The 7896-nt window shown below is 41.6% G+C and overlaps 1 long non-coding RNA gene across 1 annotated transcript; it reads right to left on the reverse strand.

Moving 5' to 3' along the window:
- LOC109368620 lies at positions 1 to 7890 on the reverse strand. The gene is made up of 2 exons (XR_002116838.1): positions 1308 to 7890; positions 1 to 807 (listed from the first exon to the last, which is right to left on the reverse strand). It is a non-coding gene; the product is annotated as an uncharacterized LOC109368620 (long non-coding RNA).
- Between the last annotated feature and the right edge of the window lie 6 nt (positions 7891 to 7896).

The following is a 7896-nucleotide window of genomic DNA, read 5'->3' on the forward strand; positions in this document are numbered from 1 at the left end:
TAAAGGATTTACAATAAAAAGGAGGATTCTGCCCCCATCTGGCCTTGCTGGAAAGAAGCAGCCCAGGAGGAGCAGCCAGACAAGCAGTGGCTGCAGAGACAATTCACAGGGCTTTGGGACTGGAGCACAGAGCAGCATGCAAACACTGGTGCATGGAAACGCCTGATAATCCTGGGTTTGATCCAGATGTGACTGGCAGAAAACCTGAAGCAGCTGTAAACTGGAGCAGCTCCAGCCATGCTCCTCTGTGTCGGTGGATCCACTCATGCTACATGAGAGGAAGAGCAGGCTTGGCAACTGGTGACAGTGTGGGAAAGATGGCCTGCATCTGAAACCTTCCCGTCACCAAGAAGCAGAAAAACCAACAACAGCAGGAGTTGTGTCTCCATAAACCTCTACCACATCCCAGCCTGTATTTCTTTCATTACTCTTACTCAAAAGCTTTGCACTGACAATGATTCTGTTTCACAGCAGATGAAAAGCTTTACACCTGCTGCCCAAAGCAATCTGTATAAAACCAGCTGGTTTTAAGGCAGCACTTTGCCTCCTGCTGAAGCAATGGCACAGGTTCATTTCTATGCTGAGGTGTAGAGGTGATGAGCAGCATGTATAAGGGTCTGGGCAGAGGATGGAGGATGGTGAGTAGGGTTCTGAGGCCTTGTAGAAAAGCTACAGGAACAATTCTACCTTGTCCATGCTGTTAGCTGTCAGCAGGCACAGGCAGCACACAAGTAGCAATTCATTACCACGTTCTCCCAGCAGTCTTGAGTTCTCCCTCATGCACCTGGCAGACATGCAAAAGAAGCTCTGTGGGGAGAGAAAAGCAAATAAACCAATGTGCCTTGGAAAGCAGCTTTCTCCTTGCCTGTAAATGTGCTCTTAACAAAATTCATCCTTCTTTTTAAAGTCTAGATGAAAAATAAGATCCCAAAGTTCTTATGAAGATCCACGCATCAAATCCAAGACTTCATTTATCAACTTCTCTACTTATGGTAGTGTAAATATTACAGCACCTGTAGCACCTTGGAGGAAATGAGATTTGGGTTTGTCCACTACTTACTTACATGACCACACTGCTTACCACTATCTGCAACCAACAAGGGCACCTGGTGCTCCAATATATTGGTAAAACATTGTTTAAAGCCTTTCAAAAATAAACACTTCTCACTCTACAAAGCAATTGGATTTACAACCAAGTACTTTCTAAAGGCACTGCCTTTCTGTGCAGCAGTAAGGGCACACTTACTGACATGCACAGGCTCACATGGAGGGTGTCCAGCCAACGTACCAGGCCAGCCAGCACTCACCTCTGTCCCACAGGACAGCCCACAGCACCTCCTTCTCCTCACCACAGGGCACACTGCAGCAGGGCTTGCTGCTGGGAGGTTATGGTGTATCTGAAAAGGAGCTTGTGCAAGCTCTGAGCTCCTGGACAGCAACACGGAGCTGGGCAGGCAGCAGCACAGCAGGTGGGATCAGACTTGCCCAAATTGCTATTCGTGGAGTTAAAGCAGTGCTCACCTACTGCTGCCAAGAGCAGCAGCTCTGCTGGTGTACTGTGCCACATCCTGCAGTGCACCAAGTTCTAAATCATTCCTGTATATATACACACATACATAAACATTTACATATACACACAGAGGAAAAAAAATGTCAAACCTGCTCTGAAAATGGTATGGATAATCTAAAATGAAGAGGTAAGGTATCCATCTTAATACAAACAATAATGTTTATTAGTTGTTTATACAGCTCTAATACGCATCCAACAAGTCATGTTTTAAAGCTATACATATAGGTTACAATGGGGTTGCCTCTTGGAATTCAGCAGTACAAGGACCTCAAAAGCAAGTCTTCAACAGTACCTGTTTTCATAGTGACTGTATGTACAAAGAAATTAGACAAAATATTGGTATTCCAAGATCTGCATCACTTTGCATGACCCCAGTAGTTTGCCTACACACACATATACACACACACACCTGGAAAAAAAATGCCTTCCAGTTCTGAAAAATGAGGCAAAAAGCAAGACAGAACAAGGCTGATAACAAGTATTGGCTCCCAAGATGTTAACAATCCTGTACTTTTGCATCTAATTCAATATCATGTTGAAAAAAATGCATGAAATACTTGGAATAAATCAAAGTCCACTGTGCAACAGCAGTAATGACATGACTTGTACTTTTAGAAGTGGTAACAGGATCCAACAGTTAGGATGGTTTAACTCAAAGACAATTAAAGAGAGCACAGCAGTCTTCAACATTCACACAGACAAGAAAAATAAAGCCAAAAAGCAACATAGTATTTTTCTTTTAAAAAGATCAATTCCATGTCCATAAGGAAGATGATAATGACTAAGGCAAGGCTCTGCTCTATGCAGGATACTCAGCTGTTGGCTGCAGAGGGGAAGTGACTGGAGATCTGCAGTGGCCAACTATTTTCATGTGCAGGAATGAAGGTGTTGATCACTAACAACACAATACACAGGAATAAAACCCTTCCAAAATACTTCTGTGTGTATTTTCTGGACTAACATAGCAATCTGTAGACTCGCATCAGACAGCAGGCAGAAGAACAGCACAGGAGAGCACTTTGCTGTCCATCACGCCATTGTAACAGAGGCAGCATGCAGTTACTGTACATATCTAAGCTCGGTGAACACCTGTCTGTGCATTACTTTTATCTGAGAGATTATCACATGGCCACAAGCACTGTGCAGACAGAAATAGAGCAACAAGTCCAAAATTAACACCCACGGAACAAGATTGAATTCCAGCTCCAGCGCTGACCACCAGCATACCTTTGGAGCAGCCACATGCCTTTTTTTTTTTTTCTCCTTAAAGCAGCTTCAATTTCATCCCATTTGCTTTCTAAGCAGGTACCTGTAACCCCAACAGCCCAGGGCTGCACTACTGGCGTGCAACATGTGAACACACCACTACAACTCAGTATTTTCTAAAGGAAAAGAACATTCCGCCATTAAATCCATTTTCTTTTCTATTTAAAACCAGCAGACACACTTCTTACCAAGTGACCTCCCAGCATAAACGCCATCAGCACAGCTTTGCCAAGCAGTTCTCCACACCACATGATGCCTGGACAAACCCTTATAACCGTGTGGGAAATCATACATTTGCTCTGAGAAGTTTCCCTACCATGCACGCAAAAGGTATAACACAAATAGCAACATTTTGACCAGTGTTTTCATCTTAGAACAGTAAGGACTGGTAGTTTTCCCAAGGATAGCAGTTGTGAGGTTATAAATAAATGTGTATGTGTGATTGTACACAGCCTCTTACCTGCATGGGCCCCTCCAGCAGTTAAGGGCAAAGCTGTGTATATTTCACCCCTTCAAACAAGAGCTACAAGAACAAGATGAGCTCCTTCCTGCTCCACTCACACCAGGTTTCACAAGCCAGAACGACAGAAAGAGGTAAAGGGGGAAACAATTTGAGGAATATTCTGATAAAACTTCAGAAAAAGTTATAAAAGAGAATCACAAATGAACTTGGCTATGATAAATAGCTTTATAAAGTTGTAGCTCAATCACTCTAATAGATTTGATTACATTTAAAACACAGAAGTGCTCAAGCCAAGACAAGCCAGCCCATAACTCCTCGTATTAATTTGAAGCAATGATTTCATGTGTTCTGGAATGAAGTTTTATTGCAGTATCAGAGCTAGCCATGGATTTTATGAATTTCTTTCAAGACAAAATTTTAAGAAAGAGAAGTACAAAATGCAAGCAAGCAAAGTAAATATGACCCTAGAAACATCATTAATACATACCCATATGGATGTAACTTCACATCAAAACTAAAATGAAAAAACCCACTGAGAATATAATAGAAATAAAGCACATCATTCACAGCCTGCATGGTGGGACCACGCTGCAGGACAAAAGGTTTTGGCAAAGCACACAGTAACAACAGGGGAGGGCATGCTGAAAACACTCAGATCGAGCTCTGCATGGACACGGTTTGACCTGCCTCACCTAGCCCTCCTCTATCACACAGCTCCTGCATTTTTCAGCCTCTCCAATCTGAGTTTGTTTCTCTAGCAGAAGAGCACATCTTCTCTTTGTAGCAGGAGACTGTTCTGCCCTCCATGGTGCTTGATACAGGAAGCATTTAGACAAGAGTAACACTGAGCTGATGATGATTTGGAAAGAATGAATTACAGCTTCAAGGGAAAGCAGCATTTTCTGTATTAATTCAGTAGCAGACAAGTCTTCCAATTTCACAAATAAGAAAAGCTTAAAAAAAAAAACAACCACCCCAACACCCAACTTGTGTCTCTGCTCAGAAGAAATCTGGCCTGAAAGGATAGAGGTCGATATATGGGGATGATCCTCTTATAAATAATGACCACTATCCGATGTGAACTTCAAAAACACTTTCTGTGCAACAGTAAAGTTAACCAGCAAAAGCCCTGTAAGGCAAAGATACCATTTCTGCTTATGATTCTAAGCAACAATGCAAAACAAGTTAGTGGCAACCACTTCTAATTCCTCACTCTCTGCATTTCACATGCTCACTGCACTGACTTACAAAAGACCAGGACTACATGCAGACATTGTCCTTTCTCAGTGCCATTCTTCACAACGCCACATCGTTCTTATCCCATAATGCTCCATGATGCACTGTATAAAAGCTCAATACTACATTCATTTGAATTAGCTGAGAAACGACTTGTCAGACATAATTAGTCTGGCGGTAGCAAAGTTAATGTTTTGTTAGCCAATTAAAAAGAACTACTTAAATAAGGAGGTTTACAAGACCAAGTATTCTTGGATTAATTTATTTTAACTCAGTTCTTTGAAGAAAAATATACAGACAAATGGATAGCTTCCTTTCACAAGGAAAGCTAGCCACGTGATAAATGGAAAGTGCTTGGAATGTAGAGGATAGAAGGCTTCAAGAACTAAAATGTAACACCAGTCATGACAAAACCAGGGCATAGGAAGGGAAAGAACACTTGTTTACAAACTGCCATAGATATGTGTCTATTTTAAGGTGAATGGAAAATTCAGCACACAAAGAAAAAACAGATCAGTTCATTAGTTGTAGGCACTTGGGCTGCACAGACTGTAGTAGGTGCCTATCAGATATCAGCATTCACACATGAACACACATCTGGGAACACACTATTTAATGCATAGGAAAACAGTAACCCTCCCTGAAATAAGAAAAAGAATTTTAAAAGGGAGGCCCAGCAGATCTATGTTAGAATTTCCCACCTTTCCTCACAATTTAAAACCTGTGTGATTTTCAGCTTACAGGACAAACACTGAGTACAGCCAACGTGCCAACTTTGTCATGTGCTAAACCAAAAGAAACACCTTGATACTCGAATACTGAAACATGCTGCACTGCTATTTTGTTTGCTGGTGTTGTTCTATAGCACAAACCTCAATAACATGTTTTTAAAAGACACCTGCCACCTTCTGTAAATTACCCTAGGGATGAAGAACAAAGGGAAAGAAACCCAACACAATGCAGAGGGGGGGAAACAGATGCAACACAAATCAAGATAACAACTCACATTAGGACAATTGCTTCCAAATAATAACTGTGAGAAACTCTGTGCAGCAGAGATGAAAAGTTAACTCGCTTTTCTATGAGCAGAGCTGTGCAAAAAGCCATGAAGTGTCCCCCAGGGAAAACAACTGTAAACAAGAAGTGCATGAAAAGGGCTTCAGGAGTTTGGTCTCTTTTCTCCTCCATGACCAAATTTAAGGATTTCTTCTATTTCATGACTAACTTGAAAAATATTTTTAATATTTCTCGAAAGGCAGCATGCCTAGGAAAAGACCTTCACAGCCAGAACACTATCGTGAGGGAACATACATGCACAACCATCTCATGTTCTCCTCAGAATGTGAGTAAATACACTTCTTGTCATCAGGAGCCTTCTGGCAGACAGACACTTCCACAGAGTCTTTTGCTGTAACAGTGGGATGCAGCCCCTTGCTTTCACTAGTTTTGCTGCACTTTCAGTGAGATCACAACCACTGCTGGATGTGTGAGAACCTGGAAGAGTTCCCTCTGCTCACCAAGAGGTGATAACTGCTGCCCAGCTACTACATAAACCTGTCCTCCTTACAGACTGCAAACTTAGCATGTACAAGGCAGGCACATCTGCTTTTGCTTCCTGCACACTGCTGAAGAACAGACATGTGATGTTTCAGTAAGCACTGTCAGCACACAAGATTTGAGTGCACTGGCATCAGAAAGAGATAGAAAAGAAGCCTCACGATTCTATGTGATCTATTAGATACTTTCATAGCTGAGTTAAGGCTGTTCGGTTTGCAATGCAACTACTTACTTTTCAGATTACAAGCTCATAAGGACACCAGACACTGTTTTAACAGGCAGATCTCATGTGTGCAGTTACTCTCAGCTCCCTGCTGGGGTCGGCTGCCACTTGGGAGACAGAGATGAAGCAAACCATGCAGTACCTTTGAGGGCACACAAAGTGGCAGTGGCCAGGATACTGAGGGGGAGAAGGAGAGTCAATGTAAATATAAGGTGTCTGGTTGCAACATATGCTACACCTGGAAAAAAATACCACTCTTTCATTATCTGGACACTGTCCTACTAGTTTAAGTGAAGGAGTCAGCAGCAAATTCCATCAAGAAGTAGCCAGAAAAAAATTGCTCCACCGTATTTCCTCTGTTAACAGGAAGAACTTCTTGTCTTAGAAAACCAACAAAAAAACCAACACACAACCTTCACAGATTCAGGCAACAGTGTACAGTACTGCAAAACACTAAAGCAAACTATTTTGAAGGCATGAAAGGGAAGACAGAAGACTCGAAAACCAGACACGTAGGTTTATAAGCATGTCTGCTTTTTCTTTAGGACTAGAATACACTTCCACTTTATATGCAAGAGTGCACAGAGCTTAGTTCCCAAAGATACCATCAGATAAACTGAGTAAGTCATCTGTGCATTAAATTGTTATTTCTTCAAACATTTGTACATTTTGCAACACACCAGTTACATACCAATATCTATGTGCATGCACCAGAAAGATATGCATGTACACGTTAAAATGCTTAACAAAGACAGCAGGTTCCCTAGCCAGTGAGCATCATAAAGATATTATTTTAATATATTTAATATATTAAGAAGTTAAATTCTTTACCTGCCTTTGTTAAAACAGACCTTTGAAATCGCCTCCCTTCTTTTCCCACACATTCACAACATGATCTCTAGCGAGGCAGGCAAATGCAGAGCAGGTGCACTGACTGCATTACCCCACAGCCAAAGATGAGTACATCAGAAAGTTCAATTCAAGCTTGTTCTTTAAAATGACTTTTCCATCCTTATCAGTTGTATGAGCTAAGAAAGTGAAGGGCGTTTTAAACGAAGTTTTATTTCATTTTACTATACTCTTCCAACACACAACCCCAACATAAAAGCCTGCAATTAAGGCTACGTATCCTTTTTACAACACTGGTAATATTTCAAATCATCCAACTGCAGTCCCACTGAAGAGCCTTTATCCTTTAACACGGTAATTCTGAGCCTCCGTACAGAACAACCAACCCATGAAATACCACAGGGAGAAAAGACCATCACAGTGTTTGACACTTTCTTGTAACTCACCTGGGGACCGTGCAAGGGAGTTATATTCACAGCAAGTGCTGCCCTGGAACTTCTGTGGGAACATGATCAAGGGGTCACTCACAGCTTTTCAAGTAGTGTCTTCTACTTCACTCCCCTTCCCCATCCCAATTCCAACCACTGCATGTAGATATATACATACATTTGATGCTATCAAAGAAAAGTACCTCTTCTTCTGAAAAACACTACAGCATACGTCTAGTTTGTAAGATTCCACTGGGACTTTTAAATATACTTTCCTCTCTCCTCTTTGGTTAAGGAAGGAAAA

The sequence above is a fragment of the Meleagris gallopavo genome, chromosome 7, assembly GCF_000146605.3.
Source record: "Meleagris gallopavo isolate NT-WF06-2002-E0010 breed Aviagen turkey brand Nicholas breeding stock chromosome 7, Turkey_5.1, whole genome shotgun sequence".
Lineage (NCBI taxonomy): Eukaryota > Metazoa > Chordata > Aves > Galliformes > Phasianidae > Meleagris > Meleagris gallopavo.